Source organism: Canis lupus, chromosome 13 (genome assembly GCF_048164855.1).
Source record: "Canis lupus baileyi chromosome 13, mCanLup2.hap1, whole genome shotgun sequence".
NCBI classification, from domain to species: domain Eukaryota; kingdom Metazoa; phylum Chordata; class Mammalia; order Carnivora; family Canidae; genus Canis; species Canis lupus.
Genome location: NC_132850.1, coordinates 5,734,428 through 5,755,532, shown reverse-complemented (window position 1 = coordinate 5,755,532; position 21,105 = coordinate 5,734,428). Strand labels below are relative to the sequence as shown.

Genomic DNA, 21,105 nt, shown 5'->3' with positions numbered 1-21,105 from the left:
TCATTCATTCATTTATTCATTCAACAAATACATTTTGAGAGCCTAATATGTTCCAGGTACTGTTCCAGGGGCTGGAAACAAAGCAGTGAACAGAGACCAGGCTGTTGTCCTAGGCCGAGGGGTGACCATGAACAAATGGATAAACCAGATGACCTTAGATAGTGACACGTGCCTTGATGTCAGGAAGGCGAGCTGGTGCAGTGGGAAGTGATCGAGGTCATGGGGTCGGTGTGTGTGTGCGTGTGCACGTGTGGGCACACGTGTGCTCCGCTCTGGGTGGTACGTAAGGACCTTTGAACCAAGATTGGAATGAGAAGAAGCCGACTGAAGGAAGTGCTCGAGGAAGAACAGCCCATACAGATGCAGGGAGTAAGGTGTGCAAAGGCCCAGAGGTCGGAATGAACCACACTAACTCAAGGAACAGAAATGGGGCTGGAGCTCGGGGAGTGAGGGGCAGGGTGGTGAGCAACCAGGGGAAAAGATGGGCAGGGGTCAGATTGTGCAGAAGCTTGGCGGCCATGGTCAGAATTCAGATTATTATTATTATTTTTCTGTCCTAAGTGCAATGGGAAGCCCAAGGAGGGCTGGTTCAGGGGAGAAACATCATCTAGTGTTTGGCCGGCCGTAGGGGCTCTCTCTCCCTTCTGCGCTGACCACGCCACACTCTTTTCCAGGTGGACTGCACACCGTTGGACCTAGTCTAGGCCTTTGCACCCACAAATCCTTCTGCCAAGGACGCCTTTCCCCGTGCTTCCCAGAGCACCCCGACTCATTCATCGGGACTCAGCTCCCGGACACCCTCCCCGTGACTCCTGCCCCTGCCCCCATAGCTGTAAGTTCATGTCCTCCCTGTGCTTCCTGAGGCCCGTTCCCCTCTCTCTGCACTGGCCCAGGCCGCCCCGAGCCCCAGGACAGCGGCTGTCTTAGCTCTGAGAGCCGGGGCCCCACACGCAGCCCGGCCCGGGTGGGTGCCTGACAAACGCTTTCTGGTTGGCAAGAGCTCTTTGGGCACCCAAGTCGTTGACAAAAGCGCTAGATGAGCGAGCACCCCCCGTTTAACTAGATAACAAGGTTACAAGTGTGGTCGTACTCTGTCCGCCGTAACGTTTACATTAAATCTGTACTTACGAGGATTTTTGGCACCTGGAGGTCAAGTTTCTGAATATTTACTAAAAGCAGGAATCGTCTGCTGTAGTCAAATATGAATAGCAAGGACTGCTCCCTTGCTACCTCGGGCCCATGAATGTTGGTTAAAGAATATGTTTGTTAAAATACTTCTTGTAAATACTTGGGTTCAAAAGAACGCATTTATTTGGATGCTTTGGTGTAAATACTTGGTTGTAAACCCGAGTTTGTCACCGAATGTCACATAGGCCCCCAACCTTGGTTCTAATTAACCTACCGACATAGAGGGTCTCTACGACATAGAGGGTCTCTACGACATAGAGGTCTCTACATTTCCTTACTAAGCTAGGAACGTAATTTAAAAGCTGTCTCCCTTGTTTGAGGTTCATGCAAATAAAAGCTAGAGAATTTTGAAACAACTCAGTGTCTCATTCTCCTCCAACCATGAGCTGGGCGAGAGGGCGAAGGCATGGGAGTCTCATTTGCTGAAGTGACCCTAGGGCGGCGCAGGATTCGGGTGCTTGCTGGGGGGTGAGGGGTGAGCCTTCGGTGCTCCCAGGCCAGAGCCCCCACCCCCCACCCCTGCCACACTCAGCTGCCTCTCCCGCCAGCGCACAGAGAGCGTGGCCTGCACTGGGGCCCGTGGATTTCCCTGGAAGCGGCCCCTAGCTCACCCCAGGCACCCTGGGTGCCCAGCTGCCTGCGCACCCGCAGTCTCCAGGAAGTGCCTGCCGAGGGAAGCGCTGTGGGTGAGGCATGACCGGGCCATGTGTGCCACACTTGGCAGCCTCTGGGGCAAAGCTGAAGGCCGTGTCCCAGGATCTGTATTCTCCACCCTTGTGATGCTCAGCTTCGAGACGTGGGGAAACAATTTGAAAATTGAAATTGCAGGGCAGCCCGGGTCGCTCAGCGGTTTAGCACCGCCTTCAGCCCAGGGCCTGATCCTGGAGACCTGGGATCGAGTCCTACGTCGGGCTCCCTGCGTGGAGCCTGCTTCTCCCTCTGCCTGTGTCTCTGCCTCTCTCTCTCTCTCTGTGTCGGTCGTGAATATATAAATAAAATCTTAAAAAAAAAAAGAGGAAAATTGAAATGTGCAGTCCTCACTCGACTATGGGGTGGAGGTGCCAAGTCCCTGAACAAGGTAGGCAGCTTTCTCGAGCCTTGGTTTCCTTTGGTGTGAAATGAGGATTATAATACGTGGAAGGTGCTCCCCAAAGCCCGGGGATGCTGACTGCCACCTTCAGCCTGTCTTGGCCTCTGATATCTGAGTGTAGGGAAACAAGAAAAGGGACCTGTCCCAACTCGGGTTAGATCCCGTGACTGCTTCGCTCAGACATCTCAGAGCCCAGTGAGGGGAGGTTTCCAGCCAGACCAGAGTCTGTAGGTCTTAACCGGAGTGTATATCTGGCTTGAGCGCCGCTGCTACCTGACTTGGTCCTCCCTTCACTCCTCCAAGATGAAGGCAGCCTGGCAGGCGGCTCTATGGGACTGGGTGCCAGACGGTGACCTGTCCCTCTCTAATGATGATGCTCAACTTTACCTCTTACTGCCTCTCTTGGGACATTGATTTGGTTCACAAACAGTCACGAGGCACCTGCCATGAGCAAGCTCCGCGCTGGCCCTGGGAACAGAGCAGAAGGGGACGGACACGTCCCCACCCTCCTGAAGCCTGCCTCCCAGTGGAGAAGGGTAGAGGTTTTGGGGTGGAGACACACAGGCTGCTGAGGTCGGTGAGGTCTGTAGGTGCTCAATCCTGAGGCCCAGAGTTTTGGGATGCCCACTCCTGAAAGTGAATGTCCACCTTTAAGTCTGACCCCGCAATGCCAACCTTTCAAGTCTCTGGGAGTCGGTGAACACAGCTCTGTGCGGTGTCTGGTATGGCCCCAGGTGCATCCGGGGTGCTCTGTAAGTTGGACATCCCCCCTCTTTGTCCAGACACAGGTCTTCTGGTGTCCCTCTGCCTGTGTCTCCCCATCACTGCCCTGATTTTCAGGTAGGACAAGACACAAGAGAGGCTTTTTTGTGTTCAGGGCCGAAGGTGAGACATTTCTTCTTTTGTAAAAGACCTATTTTTTTTGGGGGGGGAGCAATTTTAGGTTCAGAGCAAAATTAAGAGGAAGGCACAGAGATTTCCCAACACCCCCGGCCCTACACATACACAGCCTCCCTCAGGGCTGGTACATTTGTTACCACTGATGAACCTACACCGAAGCATCCTTGTCCGTGGTTTACCGTGGGGTTCACCCTTGCTGGTGCAGGCCCTATGGGTTTGGACAAATGTGTATGTATCCGTCATTATAATATCAGTATGGAACCTTTTTGCTGCCTTGAAAATCCCTGGTAGGTGAGCCACTTCTTTGGGTTCAGGGACAGCCTGCTGGGCAGTGTAAGAGGAGGACAGAAAATGCCTGGGGCTGTCGGGGGGGAAGGTCTGCCTGGTGCATCCTAGGCCCAGGGGGGCAGGGCCCAGCCTGGGGGCTCCTTGGAGCAAGCCACAGAAGGGTGACCTGCGTAGACCCGAGCGAGGGAACATAAGTCAGACGAAGCAAGAAGAAGCGACAGCATTTGTACCCGACGTCCCACCCCAGGGCCAAAGCATCCCTTCCTTGCTGGGTAGCCCAGCCAAGTGGCTCTTAGGGAACCGACGGGACCCCAGCTCGAGACCCTCAACCGGCAAAGTGGAGCATGGCATTGTTGTCCATCATAAAAATCAATGGTTCTTTTGCTAAGTGGTCAATATTTATTTGGCTTTAGCATTGTTTAATTCAATGCATCAATTAAAGATAGTGTAATGTCTGCTCTGGTCTGCAGCCCCGGCTTCTGTGTGTCGTTACCTCATCTGCTTGAGATCACTCACGTCCTTACGTCTCTGCTCCTTTGTCCCCTTGCATAACTCAAGGACAGGAGTAATTGACGTGAAACTTTTAAAAATTAATTTCGCTGCATATGCCACTGAGGGGGAGCGCAAGTCCTCCCAGCCATTTATAACGTCACGGTGATTGGTCCTGACAAAACAATACCTTAAAAACTCACCAAAGTAAATTATGGCCCGAGCAAATGGCTGCTCCGCGGCAGGGCCGGAGGCTTGGAGGGGAGCCAGGCAAAAACAAAGTAATGTGCTTTTGATATTAATAACAGAGATGATATTGATCTGCAAGCTAGTGTCACTTTTCCACTCTGGCGAGGAGATTGCTCCCGGCATTTAGTCCACTGAAAGCCACTTTCCATGCAGGCCATTTAATTTTGTGAGTCTTTAATTATGTGAAATGGAGTCTAGTTAAAGGGCCAGGTCCCAGTTTTGCCGGGCGGAGACGTGGGCTGTGATTCAGGAAGCTGTCAGAAATGAATATAACTCAATTCTTAGATCTGCAAATGCAGTTGTCTTTCCAAATGTTTATTTCATGCCTGCACTCCTCTGGCCCGGTGCCACTGTGCATCAGGACAGACACAGCCTCTGATTACAGGACCACATTTTTCAAAGGACCTGAAGTTAATGTGCCTGTTTTCTGCATAATAAAAGTCATAACTCACGGGGGCCGTCGATGCCTCTCTCCAGAAAGGGGGCCTGGATGGGCTGCGGGAGGACTGCGCCTCCCAGCCCCGCCACCCGTGTGTCCCGCGGCAGGCCCGATTTCGGACAGTCGATGTCGTGGTGCAGGTGCGACAGGCCGCGGCGGCAGACCACAAGTCAGACCACAGGCCGGTCCGGGGGTCCGATTATGTATCAGATCGTGAGTAGGATCGCAAGACAGACCTGGGAGAAAGCCACATGTCAGACCACAGAGAGGGCCACGGCTCCTGATTGGGGATTCAGGAAACGCCAGCACTGCGGCTCGACGCCTTGGGTTTATCGGCGTGCCCTTCCTCCAGGCAGGCTGGGCCAAGTCTCTTTCTGCCTCTCTTACATGCACACAGACCTCCCCCTATGTGCCCATGTGCTCCTCCAAAGGCACCTTTCCTGTGTGCACATACGTGCTTGTGTAGTTGTGCACACCACACACACACGCACACGCACACACAGAGCTCCAGGCTCTCTCTTGGCCTCCGCCTTACAATTGTTCCTCCTGTTGATTGCTCTGTCCCTTTTCCAGTTAAATCTCTCCTGAAACTGGGCTTGCTATTGCATTTTCAGCATTTCGAGGCAGGTCCCCTGCCTGGGGATCCTGTTCAGTTCTGGCCACCAGCTGCGTGTTCCATGGTAGGTATTCAGGTTGCCCTGCTGTCTCCCTGCCCTGCAACATTCTCCTGGCTTGGGTCCTGCCACTGTATTACAAAGAGTGGCCAGTGTAGAATAGCGGTCTTGGATCTAGAACTCAGCTCTGAGGCAGCCCATCTTCCCCGAACATAGTCAAAACTCAACGGCTAAAATAATCAGGACCACAAAGACAAAACGCACGTTATCCACAGGAAGATGTACCAGAACCTTGCTTGGAGCTCCTTTCTCTTACTTTACCAGTAGTCTTGATGGTGCCTCTTATTGTTTGTTCAGCCCGTAGAGGATTTAGAAGCAGAATGAACAGGTGCAGAGTGGATTCTAGAAGCAAAAGCGCCAAAAGCAGCAGGCAATCACAGCTGAAAGTGAGGGAAGAGAGAAAAACTTTAAGAGCAGACAAAGGAACTCAATGCAGTGAGGTTTTTCGAAGTTAATTTTATAGTATAGTGTGGGGGAAAGAGGTGCGCACCCAAATATATTTCGGAAAGCCTGGGTAAAGGAAAGCCAGAGTGGTTCCTTGGCTGTAGGAGATTTCCGTACCCTTAATATGCTAACGTGCACAGTGCATCTCTAAAGCCAGCAGGGATAGAATTCAATTTTTCCCAACCTTATTTACCCATGAATATCTTTTCTCCCCTAGCCCTTATCCCAGAGGATATTGAGAAGTTAATATTCAACTGAACATACTCTGGGAAATACTGATACACCACGACTGATGTTTGTACTGGTGACTACAGCGGACACTGTCTGTTACTGCAGCCATTGGTTCTGCCCGTAGAAACAGCCATTTGGAGAGCCCCCCTTCCTCAACTTCTTAAAGCACGTGTGGTTTATTTGGGGCCTATTCCTCAACTCCAAGAGTGGGCACATAACCCACGATAAGCCACTCATGACGTTGCATCCTCCCTGGATAGCATAGTTGGGTTTCAGGATAGGAAAGTGGTCAGATTAGAGCTATTGAGATGCTATGGAGCTTTGCAAGGAGTTCTGGATAAGAGACAAGTGAACTGAAAGGCAGAGGATGTGCGGCTTGGAGCTGTGGCAGCCACTCTGTTACCAACTGGCGCCCAAGAAAAAGTCAACATGGAAGATATCAGGGCTCAGAGGTGGAGAGAAATACGATTTGTCTTTTGAGAAGACCACTCTCTGTGCTGTATGAAAATTGGAGTTGGTAGAGGGGTCCAGTGTGGAGACCAGTTGATAAGCAAGTATTGAAAAACCATGAAGGTTGCTTGGATTAGAGAGAAGGCAGTGGAGGTGGTGACGGCTGTTTAGGAGGTGATATACACGTGGAGAGTGACTGGTGGGGATGGAGAAGAGAGGAGGAGGAAGGATGGCTGCCAAGTTTCTGGCTTGCAAAGCTGCATAGATGGTGGTGACATTTGAAAGAGGACTGGGTTGGCTGTGGTGGAATGGGGTGAGCAGAGGACCACAAGTTTATTTTGCTTATTTATTGGATTTCAGGGTGGTTGAGAAATCGAAGTGGAAATGTGGAATAATTCATGGACTAGAAGGTCAGGGGAGAGCCTTGGATTGGAGGAATAAACTGGGGAAACACAAGTTCATGGGGGTAATGAGTGACCCATGGCAATGTCATCCAAGCCTGCGTCTGGGACAGGAAGAAGAAACTTCAAAGGAAATGGGAAAAGAATTCTCTGAGAGGTGGAAGAAAAAGAAGGTTTCAAGTAGGAAAGGATGCCAGCTTATTGAGAGGTCAAGGAAGGTGAAGGCTGGAAGGTGCCCTTTGGATTTAGAGACAAAGAGGTCATTAGTTTCTTTGGACAGAACTGTTGGGGGTGGAGTGAAGGAGCAGAGACATCAGACCATCAGGTGGAGGGATGAGCAGGAGGTGAGCAAACAGCAAATACTAATAGTGAATGGTGGTGAATAGGAAGTGAATACCTACCATGGGTGTCCACTATGGGTAGGTATTCTTCTGAGCACTCTATGTGTATGAACACATTTCGTCCTCATCAACATTTTGAAGTGGGTACATTCATTTCCATGTTACAGATGAGGTAACTGGGGTTAGAGAGGTTAGGCAATTTGCCTGAGGTCACACAGCAGGAAAGGGATGGAGCTGGAATTTCAACCCATACTCCTAACCATTAACTTATATCAAAGGAATTACTTAAAGAAAACTCTTTTAAGCAGTTTCTGTGAAGGAGAGGAGAGGAGAGGGGAGAGACAGAGAGAGAGAGAGAGAGAGAGATCTGTAACCAGAGGGGGACGTGTAGCCAATAGAGAGTTCATGTTTAGATGGGGAGATTTAAATTTTAAATGTGTGGAGAACATACTCTTAAGAGGAAGTGATGGGTACAGAAGAGAGAGAAGAAATCATGGATAAGGCAGGCTCCTGAGAAGGTGGGAGAGAATGGGTTCCAGAACACAGGGAGAGCTAGGAGGAAGGCCCCTTCTAACACAGGACTGGGGAGAAGGGGGACTGATGGAGATAGGTTTGTTGGTGGAATTCCTTGGGGAGGGTCTCCATTTCCTCTGTAAAGAGGGAGGGAAGGGAGGGAGGAGTAAAGCATCACAAAGGTTTGAGGAGATCAGGGAAAGTTTGATACAGTCATGAAGAGCAGAAGAGGAAGCTGATGGAGATAAGCTGAAGAGTCACGGAAAGCTGGTGACCATGCCTTTGTAGGTTTGTGGGCAGCCCAGTGAGAGCAGTGGTTTGGGGTCCACCTGAAACTTGGCATTTTGATTGACAGGTAGAGAAAAGACGGTGGGGAAGCGAGTTTGGGGTACTGGGAGAGTCAGTAAAAGGATGGTATCTCTGCTGGAGCATGGGGGAAGTGAAGAAAGAGAGGGCTGGCGGACTGGGAGAAAGCTAAAGAGGTCGGAGGCTGGATGAAGCTGGAGAAGGATCGTGATGAAGGGCGCAAAGGAGAGGGGAGGGTCTAGTCAGAGAATGGGATGCTTGAGTTAGTGGTGCTGGTGGGAGAACCGTTGAGGTAATGGCAAGGCTGGTGGGAAGGCGTGGGAATGAGCGGCTGGGGGAAGTGGGAGGAAATGTCATTGGAAAGGAGATCAAGGCCCTGAGCAAGCCTGGGTGTTGGGTGGGTATTTCCTGCGGCTGTTGTATTCACCCAAGATAAAGGCACAGCTTAGAGTAGGGAGACTTGAGCTAGGTATCAAAGTCTCCGGTGCCTGTGGAGGCTGGTCAGGACGTCGGCGGCGATGCATCAGTCAATATAAGGTGAAGGGAGAAGGTGGTCCTCCAAGAGGCGTGTTTTTAAATTTAATTTAATTTTTATTTATTTCTTGATGAGAGACACAGAGAGAGAGAGAGGCAGAGACACAGGCAGAGGAGAGCTCCAGCACTGAGCCACCCAGGTGCCCCAAGATGTGGTTTTTAAATACGAGAAGAGGAGCAGTAGCCTTGACTAGCATTGGAGAGCAGGATGGACACACGAGGATAGGACCTAGAGCAAGATAGGACCCTGTCCTAGACCCGGGGTATGAGAGTGCAACCGGCAACCTCTGGAGGGAGTCAGTCGCGAGGGAAGAAGAGGTGTCCTCAAGAGACAGCCTGGTTTCCTTTCAGGCAGGAGGCGGAGGATGCCTGGAGAAGCTTCTCTGGTTGGTCAACACCACCAGTCTGGGGCCCGGGTGGGAGAGCAGAGCAGGAGCAAGGAGCATTATGAGGTGTCAGGTGTCACGAAGACTAGTGGTGGCCCGGGGGCTCACGCTGTGACCCTGGCCACAGGTCCTGGGCACAGAAAGTGGGCCTCTCTGGTCTCCCTGAGGTTGGTTGGCTCCAGGTTTGTTGCCAGGGGACTTGGGGCAAGGCTGCCACTCTAGCCTTTGAGTCCCTGAGGGGAGCTGAGTGGGCCGCTCCCTCTAGATGGGGCATGAGAGCTGCACCTCACCACCCCACCCCCCATGGGTGCCCTGTATCCACCCAGTCTGATTCCTCGTTCTCTGGGTGGTCCCATTAGTGCTTTTGACCCCCCTGAGTGGGAGTTTCAACTGTGGGATTCCTCCCAGAATTCCTGCTCAGCCCCTTAGGAGCCATGGGAATTCAGGCAAAATTGCTTGCACTGTGCCTCAGTCCTCTCATTAGCAAAATGAGGCTATTAAAGCACCTGCCTCCCAGGTTATTGTGAGGATTAAGGTACGTGATGCAAATGACGCGCTGAGTGGTTGTAGCAAGCGCTCAACCATCAGTAACACACCTTCGTGGAGCGCTGTCCACGGGCCAGGTGCCGTCCCAGGACTTTCCGCGTAATAACTCCAGTAATTCTCTGCATTCCAGGGGGTGGGAGCTATTACTTCATCATTTTCCTTTTACTGATGAGGAAACTGAGGCACACAGGCCTAATGCTTTATTCAAGATGGAACCCACCCCTGCCTAGTGGACCTGAGGTCAAGCCAGGTGGTCGGAGCGCAGAGCCCTCACCCTTCAGCATCATGCCCTATGGCCTCTCCCTACACCTCAAACGTCAGCCGTCAGTGACTGTTATCACCACAAAGCCACGTGGCAAAGGTGAATTAACCAAAAGTGGGGACCGGTGCCCGTTCTGAGTTGGCGGGGTGCACAGACCCTGACGCTTCCAGGGTGTCCTCAACCCGCCAGCCCAATCTGTCCGCATCCCCCGGGCTGAGCCCAGCTGCCTCCTGGATGGCTTAGGCTGGGACGTCTGGGCTCTCCAGAAAGGCCCTGGCTGCCTGACCCCGGTCTCCTGTCCACCCAGCCACATCTCCATCAGTCCCCTCTCTTGACACAGCCTCGGTTGGGGTGCTTGATCGTAGGCACTCAAGATTCTTATTAGTTTCCCTCCTTCCTCCTCTCTTTCTGATTCCATCTTGGTGACAATGTCATTTTCTGTCTTTGGGGTCCACCCAAGATTCTTCTACCACTTATCCCCGCAGCCCACCGGCCCTATCCCCTAGGTCTTGGCGTTACCTCCTTGACACGTTCACAGACCTGTGTTTTCTGGAGTCCTGGGTGAGAGCTGGGGATGTCAGGTTCAGGGGCGACGGGTGGGTTCTTAGAGCCTGAGCAGCAGGCCACCCGCCCTCACTGGGCGTGATCCCCCGGGGACAGAGCACAGCAGGTGCATTCCTCAGTGCGTCGCAGAGTAGAACACAGAGTAGAGACTCAATATTTGTTGAGTATTTACTCTGTCCTCCAGATTGGGGAAGAGAAGGGCAGGGCAGGGCATTAATGACATCCTCGCAAGGACTTACGGTGTTTGCCACGTGCCAGGAATTGTTCTAAGTGTTTTACGTCCGTGGGCTAATTGAATTGTCACACCAGCCCTGAGGTGGGTACCTGTATCATCCCCATTTTAGGGATGAGAACACGGACGCGCCATAGGGTAGGGGAGCAACCTGAGGTGTAGGTACCACTGAGATGCAACCGAGCTGGGATTTGAACCCCAGGAGTTTGGCTTCAGGTCAAGGCTCTTGACCGCAACATGCACTTACTCTATTTCTGAACCTTGTATCTAGGGACAGAAGCCCAAGTCCAGCAGCTTCAGCTAAAGGGCATTTGCTGGCTCAGGGTGGGGTCTGGCGCAGGGATGCCAGAGGTTCTGTGATGTCAGTAGGGTTGCCATTCACTCATTCTACTCATTCTCTTGGCTTCTCTCTGCTTTTACCTGTGAGACAGCTTGTGCCCACTCTCTGGCCATGGGGGTCAGGTGCTAGGAAGGGCGCCCCACCAGACAAGGACTGGCTCAACATAGGAAGGGGGTGCTCTGGCTAGGACAGGCCAGGGGGCTGCGTGGGCCCATAAGGCAGGTGTCCCCATGGGCTCCTTTCCTATGCCAGGGTCTTTACACTTTTTATTAACCCTCATGCAGCCTATAAGCTAGGGGTTATTATGCCCATTTATGAGCAAGGAAACCGAGGCACAGACTAACTTCTTTAAGTTTGCACATCTTGGGATGGCACTGCTGAGATTCCAACTCTGGTCTATTAATTCTGCAACTCCATGTTTCCTGGAGCTTCTCAGATTCCCTGGGGAAGCATATCGACCGTGACTCGCCTGGGGTCCCCCAAGTCCCCTGGGCAGGTCCGTGGTCAGAGGATGAAGGCTAATGGGCACCTGGTGGGAGAAAAAGCCAGGTCTCAGCAGGCCAGGGTCGGAACTGGAGGAGATCCCTGGTTGGTTGATGCTCAGGGCCCTGGAGCTGGGGGTTCCCTGCCCTTCCCCGGCCCTGCCTGGCCCCCAGGGCTGTGCGTCTGGGGAGTGGGCACCTCCCTTGGGCCCCTGGCAGGGAGCGAGCAGTGCCTGAGGCAGGAGGCAGGCAGGCATGGTGCGGTCCCTGCCCATCTGGGGAGTGCTTGGTGGCTGGCTGGAACTGAGCAGTGGACGGCGTTTGGACTCGGCAGCGTGCGCCCAGCTCGGAGGCTGCGAGGCAGAGCCGTGAACGCCAACAGTCTGGAGGCAGGCTCCGGAGGGAGACAGGCTCGGGCCCATTTGCTGAGCTCGGTTCCCACGACAGCTCAGCAGACAGATGGACCTGGGGATCCTCGCCGCCTGGGCAGGAGGGTGTACACATGAACAGGAATGCAGGCGCCCCAGTGGGGAGGGATGGGCTGGTGGCCCCTGGAGGTGGCCAGGGTGCTGGTGCTAAGTCAGGGCGGCAGGTACCGAGGCCTGGGCTGGATTGTGAGACAAGCCACATGGCTATGCTGGGCCCCACGGTGACACAGACCCCCGGACCTCGGCCCTGCGCGGCCACGCCGCTGACCCCAGGATTTGCTTGACTGAATCCTGAACCCGAATCCGGGCTAGGCCCTGATCCCCCACCCAGTGCTGATCCCAGACCCAGACCTGAAGATAGAGTCCAAGGGCCTGGCCTCTGGGGAGTCTGAGGAGGGGGGAGGCACAGGGGACCTCGGGGAAGAAGCAGCAAAGGCAGTTTCCTGAGTCAGAGCTGGCAAGGGCTCAGCGCAGGTGGAGCTTTGACCGGACGGTCAGAATTCTCCCCGCAGGACCAGCGTGCCCGTGGGCTCAGAGACTAGCAGCGCCCCAGCAAGAGAGGCGGGCAAAGGCCCAGGGAGCAGGAAAAGGCTGATCCTTTTGGGATGAGCCAGGAAAGGCTTTGGTTGGGGACTGGTAGTGATGATCAAAGTCACCTAATATCGGGGGACGTTCCCTGTTCTTGGCACTCCAAGTGTCCTTGAGCCTAGTTCCGGTCACAGCTCAGTGAGATGTTGGGGTCAGACGCTCTAGGTGCTTGGCCTTGGTCGCCCCTCAGCCTGGGCTCTGCCGGAGGGGTCCCTGTGGCTGCAGGAACGTGCTGCCCCAGAACTGTGTGCGTGTGTCGGACGGGACCGGGGACGGGGTGGCTTTTGAGGATCCCAGGAGCAGTCACAAGGGGCTGCTCTCTGTGGATAAAGAACTCACCTTCCTCTCCTTCAAGAAGGCAGCCATGAGGCAAGCTCTGTACTATGTCCTGGCCCAGGGGTTGGCAAACCTTTTCTGCAAAGGACCAGAGAGTAATTATTTAGGGTTTTGAGGGCCACATGGTCTCTGCGACAACTAGTCAACTGTCGTGGCCAAAAAGCAGTTGCCGACAACACGTAAACAAATGGGCCGGGCTCTAAGGCTTCAACTAGAAGTTCTAGTTATGAAAACAGCAGGCGGGCTCCAGTTTGCTGACACCCGAGAAGTCTCCAGCAGGACCGAGCCCTTGGTGGCCCCCAGGGGTCCCCTGCTTGCTGACCGATCTCTGACGGCCACCTCCCCTTCTCTGCATCATCCCTGGACCCCCTGCTCGAGCTTCTGGATCTCTTCCGGAATAAATAGCTTGCTCTCGAACTCCTGCCTCGGGATCTGCTTGTGGGCGCCTCAAACTCCGGACAGGGTGCCCGTTTTGCAAATGAACACACTGATGCGCTTGGAGGCTGAACGGCATGTGTAGAGTCCCACAAGGAGAGGCAGCACTGCCTTCGTGCATGGCCATGGTCTTTTCCAGAGCCACCAGACTGCTGTCACCCTGGGGAAGGATGTGTCAGCCAGTACGGGTCGAACAACCCCCAGAATGGGTCCCGGGGGTGAGCAGAGCACTTGGTTTATTCATTCACTCTTGCGGGGGGATTGGGCACGAAGGACGAGGGTGTCCTTGTTCTGCTGCCAGGACCAGCAGGCTGGGCGGGGAGTGGGGGCTAAACCCAGGGCCGAATGGGGTCAGTCATCCGGTCCCACCCTCGCATGGATCTGCCCCGGGAGGCCGGTGGGACGTGGATGATCACCACCCAACTACCACATTGCACCTGGGTAAACTCAGAGACGGGGAGGGATTTGGGCTGGACCACACGGCTCGTGCCCGTTCCCGGGCTCCGTGGGCAGCTCCATGGGTGCGGAGGAGGGACAGCACACCTGTGTCTGAGGGAACCAGAGAGAGCTCCACGGCTCTCATGGACTCTCGAGCTTACTCTTTTAACGGCTTCTATGTTTGCTGCCTTGTTGGATCATAGCATCTTGAACGAAAGGGATCAGCTGATCTAATTCCCATTTTACAGATGGAAAAATCCAGGAAGACCGGAGAGGAGAAGGAAGGCATTTCCCAGAAGGTTAGCCAGGAAGGCAGGCCAGACAGGAGCAGGAGCCTCCGATTCTCAGGAAAGCAACATGGGTCCCCGAGTTCCTCCCGAAGCCAGGGGGCATCTTTGACACCCCGATGCTCAGAGGCCAGCTCTTGAGTGGACGACGGGCTCTGAGCCAGCCTGTCCCTCTCCCCTCTGCCGAGGCTCCGCTCTCTGGGCTCCGGCGTGGTCGGAAGACTCCTCCTCTAGTCTGCTCTCGGCAGAGTGCAGATTATCACTCTTGTGCTAATTATTTTTATGATTAAAAGATGATAAATTATTAAACAAAGTCTGAAAAATGTGCCAAGATCTGCTCCGAGGCTGGGCCTGAGAAGTTGCCCCCTTGGCGTCCACGTTAATTAATAAAGGAGGCTCTCCATGGAGAGGAGCCACAGCTGGCACATCTGGCAGCCAGGCAGGGGCTGGCAGAGGGCAGATGCTGGGCAGGCAGGGAGGAAGGAGACTTCCTGGGAGAACCCAGGCTGGGTTCTGGTAACGAAGGCCCCTCCCTCCCTGCGCCCAGCCGAGGACTCAGCAGAGGGCCCTGTGGCACCAGCCTGACATCTGGTCCCTGGAAAGAGTCTAAGACTCTAAGCTGAGAAGCCAAAGTTAACCCCTCAACCCATTTCCGTTTTCCAAATGCAGACTTGGGGGAGGGGGGATCCCAAATGTCTAGAGGAAGGCAGGAGATCAGGATCCAAATCCCCAGCAGCCATTTCTTCTGTGGGTAGTTTTGCGTAGGTCACTGAATGAGGCTCTAAGCCTCTGTCTCCACATCTGTAAAATAAGTGGAAATCACCTCTACTTTGCAGCACATGGATGTTAGGGATATTCAATAAAATAATGTCTATAAATGCACCTAAGCTTGGTCGATGGTCCATAAACAATAGTTGTAAGCCAAAGCTTGGGATTTTTCCTGCTGTGCCATCGCTAGCCATGAAGTCCTGTTCAGCTTAAACTTTTCCGTCCTCAGTTTCTTCTTGCACAAAACGGGGGGTGAGATTTCCTAAATCTCAGTATCAAGGGAGAAACCATACGTGCAAGTCTAACACAGAGTACGTGCTCAGTTAATGGTAGATATTTTATTATAATTGCTTGCGACAACTCCAATACGCTGACATTTCAACACAAGACTTTTCCTGCTAGCCCACAGGTCGTTCCTCTGCCTCCTTCATTGGCTCTGCTTCCCTCTCTGCCTCCGTTCACCGCTGCTCCCATTATGCAGGTGCATTATGCAGGTGCACCAGGTGCAGGTGAGAAGCCAACGACCCCCTCTCTCCACCTCCTCTGCTCCGACCCTAAGGCAAGGTGCCCTCTCGTCTTGCCTCAATGTTCCCAACAAGGTCCGAATAGGTGTCCAAGCTCCGGAAGTTGCCGCCCTGTGTTCTATGCTCCACAGGCAGCCAGAACGATTCCCTTCAAACAAAGTTTAAGAGGCACAACTATTTACTAAGAAACACTGTCCAATTAAGGTACACCGTGGCGTTTATTTTAAGACCCACATGAAAAACATGCATCTACAAATTGCTGCTCTAGAACCATAAGGCAGTAGCGGGGCCTTGCTGTGGGCTGGGCGCTGTACAAGCCCCTTCAGATACGCTGTCTCATCGGATTCTTACAGCAAAACCAACAAGTACCTTTGAGATAAGTCCGTTACTTCCCCATTTTACAGAGGTGACAGCCGGAGCATGGGAAGATTGAGTAGCTCTCTGTCCAGCCTGTGGACACAGACTCCAGGCTGAAGCCCCAGCAAGCCCTGAAGCCTTGTCTCCCAACAGGAAGTGGAGTGTGAAGCTGTGTGAGAAACCGGCAGTCAGCCTCGTGAAACGGGAAGCACCAGACCTATTTGTTCAGTGGGGAGACTCCCACTGCTGCATTCCCGCAACCTGAGCCTGTCCCCGCTACGTCCCTGTCGTGCCACTTGTCTTCCTGACCCCAAGCAGGTCTTCCAGGGCGAAGCAGACCTACTCTTCTATCTCGGGTCTTGCAAAGCCCAACCATGCTTGAGGCCACAGACTTCTTGTGACCGAGGGAACACCTAGGGAACTTTCCAGCTTTTCTAAAAGGGGTCTGGCTCATCATCTCCTCCTGCCGGGGGTGGGGGGGGAGGTCCCCTAGCTGCCCTCATAGCCTTTAATGCCAAAGCTCTGGAAGTGGCTGAAACCAAGGGGTTAACTTGCTTTCCCTATTAAATATTTACATAAACACGCTCGGGAAGGTGTGTGTAAGTTATCAATAATGCAAGGCCAGCCTAGGCTCGGTGAGAGCTAAGAGACCCAAATTGTATCATCATAATCCATTATTCACATATAATGCGTCTATTCTCTTCCATTAGCGCAGGCAGGAAATGCCCCTGAGTGCTGGGCAGGGCTTTGGAAAGCGCAATAAATGGTGGAGAGACACATGGCAGGAGGGCGGCAGCTGTAGTTAAACAAGTGTAAATTAGCGCCCGGCCGCCTCCCTGCCCGCATCCGGAGCAGCGGGCACACGCCTGGCAGGGAGGGGGTGACATCAATCCTGACGCCCGGCCTGGCCCTCGAGCCCGGGGCCTCCCTGCCAGCCACGAGGGATGCCACACCTTGCAGGGCAGGTGCTCCTGCCCTCCCGGCCTGGGCCGCGCTCTTTGCTGTGCCACTGAATGGTGACCCCCGGCCAGCAGGTGCATCTAACCGGCTGGACAGCTGCATGGTCTGAGGGCCCGGCACCTTCACACAAACTTTCCTCCTGGTCCTCCCTCCTTCAGTCTAGCTCATCACTTCTCACACTTGAGCGCGTGTAGCTGGGACGTACCAGGATGTACGAAAGGGAAGGTATGTGGACAATCGAAGAGATCGCAAGGACAGCTTAGGTCCGCTGCCTTTGCCTTTGCACCTGTTTTTTTAAAAAAAAGTTTAAAGAGATTTTATTTATTTATTCAGGAGAGACACACACACACAGAGGCAGAGACACAGGCAGAGGGAGAAGCAAGCTCCCTGCGGGGATCCCGATGCGGGACTCGATCCCGGGATCCCAGGATCATGACCTGAGCCAAAGGCAGACGCTCAGCCACCCGGGTGCCCCATGCACCCGTTTTAGAACCTGACGCCCATAGGAGATGTGAGTTCCTATACTAGCTGGCTCTGCGGCTCTGGGCAAGTTATTAGCCCCCTGCGAGCCTCAGCCTCCTTATCGGAGTGTGCGGATGTTACCATCTGCCCTGCAGAGCACAGGGGAGGCACGAGGGGAGTTTGAATTTTGAATTCTCTTTTCAGCATTTTCTGGCCACGGGATGTTGGGCAGGCTACTCACTTCCTTTTTTTTTTTTTTTTTTTGGTTTTATTTATTTATTCATTCATGAGAGATAGAGAGGCAGAGAGGCAGAGGGAGAAGCAGGCTCCACGCAAGGAGCCCGACACGGGACTCAATCCGGGGACTCCAGGATCACGCCCTGAGCCAAAGGCAGGCGCTCAACTACTGAGCCACCCAGGCGTCCCAGGTTACTCACTTCCTTCTGTGCCTCAGTTTCCTCATCTGTGAAGTCGAAGCTCATAATAGGATCCGCTTTTTAGTTGGCCTGGCCCCTGCCTGCTTTCCGCTGTGAAGTTGAGCTGGGTGGTGGCTCCCAAGTGCCTTAACTGTGGGTTAGGGTCCGTGCCCTGGCCTGCGTGGAAGTCCTTACCCCCGGGGAAGGTTCTGAGGCAGGCTGCCTGTGGGTCAGCAGCCAGCAGGCGGTCCAAGAAATGCCTCAAAGAGGACGCAGGTGGCTAAACTTGATGGAAGCGGTTCTAGGAGAACCTTACCTGGCGGAGCCTCCAAGCGTCCTGTCGCCCGAGGCGCTTTGTCCGTGACAGGCCCCTGTGCCAAACCAACACACGTGCATTTATTTTTCATTTGTCCAACCGATCGGTGTTGAGTGCTTGGTTGGGCTCGGCACTTCCAGGTGGTGGAGAGAACAAGTCAGACACAGTTCCCATCCTTCTGGAGTGTTTAGCACCTGCGAGGGTAAAAGCAATAGTGATAGTTGTAATAATAATGACTCACACCTACGGAGTACATGGTAATGTGCCGGTCAGGACTACGTGCCTTCCGTACGGCACCTCATTTAATCCTCACGATTCCACGAGGTTGCTATCCTGATTTTATGGGCCAGGCACCTAAGGCTCAGAGAAGTTACGTGACTTTCCCTAGGTCACACGGCCAGCGAGTGGCAGTGGAGACCCTTGAATCCAGGTCTGTCCGTCTCCATCACTTTATTGAGAGAGAGAGAGCGCGTGTGCGCGCTGGTGCATGAGCAGGGGAGGGGTAGAGGGAGAAGCAGACTCCCCGCTGAGCAGGGAGCCCGATGCGGGGCTCCATCCCAGGACCCTGGGATCATGACCAGAGCCGAAGTCTGATGCTTAACCCACTGAGCCACCCAGCTGCCCTCATTATGACTTTTCTCTCTCAAAATTAGCTGCCCAGAAAGGAGAGTCCCCTGGGCTACCTGGGACCTTCTAGAGGAAGGAAGGGGCTGAAGAGGCTAGGACAGGGTGAGTGATCCTTAAGTCCCTTGTTTGGTGCCACAGCGAGCAGAAATCCTGTCCTGACACAGATGGCGGGAGTCCTGGACATGGTGAGCGGTAATAAGTCCCAGCTCAGCGTGCGGGAGGCAGGGCCGGCCCAGGGCTTGCTTGGGCAATGGCCCAAGTCGGTAGTGTGACATCTTTACTGTCTGATTAATAGAGCCTTGGGGACAGGAGGCATCTGAGGCAGCTCTGAGGTTATGGGTCTGGGGACTAGGAGAAATAAATAGTCTTCAAAGGGCCAGGCCTGCTGGGGGGAGGATGTGGGGCCAAGGCAAGACGTCTGTCCCTGTATCCTCTGAGGGCTCCGTGAGGACACTAGGGAGGAGTACGTGTCCCTGGAGCCTGGCAGTGATGATATTGATGGTCTGGGGGACGGGTTACACTCAGGATTTTCCCTCAGCCAGCAGCCTGGGGGAACAGCTCTAAGTCTCCCGGCTGCGTGGATGGAGGCAGTGATCTCAGGGCCTGCGACCGAGGCTCAGGCAGTCTCTCTGGCTTCTGAGAGTGGCAAGGAGTCAGGAGCAGGGCCCAGGACCTGGGGTGCTCAGCCCTGCAGCGAGCTCAGGGTATCATATGGAGCCCTAGAGGAGGGACCCACCAGGCGCCGATTGAGGGCTGCGTGCTGGGGATGAGGCCTCTGTGATCATGGGAGCCGGCGGGCCGTGATCCCAGGCTGTGCCCATGGGTCCGCTCCAGGCCTCGGGTCAGGGGGCCTGGCACATGAAGAGCAAGGACGGAGTCAGACCTGGACGGGTGGCTTGGGACCCGCAGGGGCGACACGCTAAGATATACATGCACCTCTTCCTGGGACCTGGCTGGTGTCCCGCTGCCCCCAAGCCTCCCGGCTGATGCCATGGGTGATCTGCAGAAGAACTGGCCTGCTTCCCAGGGTGCTGCTCACAGCCGGGCCCAGAGTCAGGGAGCCCGAGGGGGGAAGCCCCGTGGGGCCTGGAGTTGACACGGGCCTGGTGTTGTTCAACAAGGTAGACAGCAAGTGCGTGAGCTGGGCCACTGCCTCATCCTGAGTGGACCTGAGTAGCAGGGCCTACCTTCCCCGGTGGCCGCTCCTCACCCAGAACCACGTGAGGAAAGGAATTCTGGGAAGTGTAGTTCACGCTTCGCTGGGCGGCCGCAGCACACAGGCCTCACCTGCCCTGGGACTTGGACCCGGTACTTGTCTCTCTCTCTGAGTTTCAGGTCTTCACCTGTTGGAGGATGGACTCTACCGCTTCTTCTAACACAAACACACACGTAGGCACATACAAACAAAAAAACAAAAAGCAAACAAGAAAAGCAGCAAAGAGGCATGGATTCCCTTCTATCTTTGTGTGCACATGGACCTGAGGTCTCCTTGAAACCAGTCTGCAGATCCTGGGGCTCCGAGGCCCCAGGGGGAGGCACCTGCACAGATCAGCTTGCAGAGGCCTCTCCGCCTGGCAGTGTGAATGAGTATAAGGGTGGCCGGGCATGCAGTCGGAAGACCTGAGCCCTTGCTTCACTGGGAACCAGAGCAAGGTTAGTTTCTCCACTCGCACCATGGGGACAATTCTTTTTTTTACCTTGTGGGTGACTGTCACATTGTCAGAGGCTGGAGCAGGGCTCAGAGTGTCTGCTGGGCTTTTTAGGTGGTGACCCAGGGCTCCCATTGGGGGACCCCTGTGCTGTGCCGAGGACCAGGAGATGGTTAAGGTTAAGTCCTAGCCTCCTCTTCCGGGGAGCCCACCAGCCTGCGGAGAGACCAGGGGGTTCGTGCTATGGAAGCAGTTTACATAAAAGGTTGTGGGGCTCTGGGGAAGAAGGAGGAGACACATCCCTCCTGTGAAGGCTTGTAGTGGGGCAAGCATGCGAATCGGGCCTTGAGGGATGGATATGGCTGTGATGAGCCTGGGTGGGAGGGACGAATCAGGGGTGCAGCGTGCGTGGGGCTGGGAAAGGAGCGTGGGGCAGTGGAACGGAGGCTGTGGGGCAAGGAGGGGGGTAACGGTGGACAAGAGTGAGGAGCGGTGTGCAGAGCCTCGGACACCCGCCGAAGACGTTCACACGGTGTTAGCTGAGGCAGCGGGTGTCACCCCAGGGAGGCACCAGCAGGCGCCACGCCCTCAGCCTCCTGGAGTCACTCCTGCACAGCGAACCCGGGGAACTCCCCGCCTTCCCACAGCCAAGTCCCGGAAGGATTCCCACGGTTTCCGCGGGGGGTGCTTCACAACCTTCCTTTCAGTCTACTGCAGGTGGTTTCCCAGGCCACCCATGGACCCGGTGCCACCCTCCTCACCTGGTGGCTTCATAGTGCGGGACTCTGCCCGTTTGCTTCTATCCCCAGAGTTCCATTGGCCCAAGGCTGTTGGGGGATCGGGGCGCAGACTTTTTCCATCAGTTTATGGGCTAATTGTGGGGTGCTTAGTGGTGCCCCGGACCCAGCTCACACCAATGTAGGAATACTTACACCCAGGAAATCAGAAAACAAATCAGCTGGTAGTTGAACCTCCTCGGCCTGCGTACCACTGACTACCAGGCCCTCCGTAAGTGAGGGGACCCTAAGTCCGCTGCTGTACCGCTGGCATTCCTCTCCTCCGTGAACCCCCCATACCGTCCCTTCTCTCCCAGATCCTCCGGGCAACTCTAAATCCCACGCACATTTCCGCTCTGTCTTGGCTTTACCAGCTCTTCCCAGATGGT

At 54.4% G+C, this 21,105-nt stretch overlaps 1 long non-coding RNA gene across 2 annotated transcripts; it reads right to left on the bottom strand.

The window, feature by feature from the left end:
- Positions 1-3,902: 3,902 nt before the first annotated feature.
- Positions 3,903-19,491, bottom strand: LOC140602112 (uncharacterized). Of its 2 annotated transcripts, none has more exons than XR_012005112.1 (4): positions 19,228-19,491; positions 17,665-17,858; positions 12,705-12,779; positions 3,903-5,697 (listed from the first exon to the last, which is right to left on the bottom strand). It is a non-coding gene; the product is annotated as an uncharacterized lncRNA (long non-coding RNA). The 2 variants fall into 2 exon arrangements; XR_012005113.1 differs by lacking the exons at positions 3,903-5,697; positions 12,705-12,779 and adding exons at positions 15,321-15,679; positions 16,676-16,756.
- Between the last annotated feature and the right edge of the window lie 1,614 nt (positions 19,492-21,105).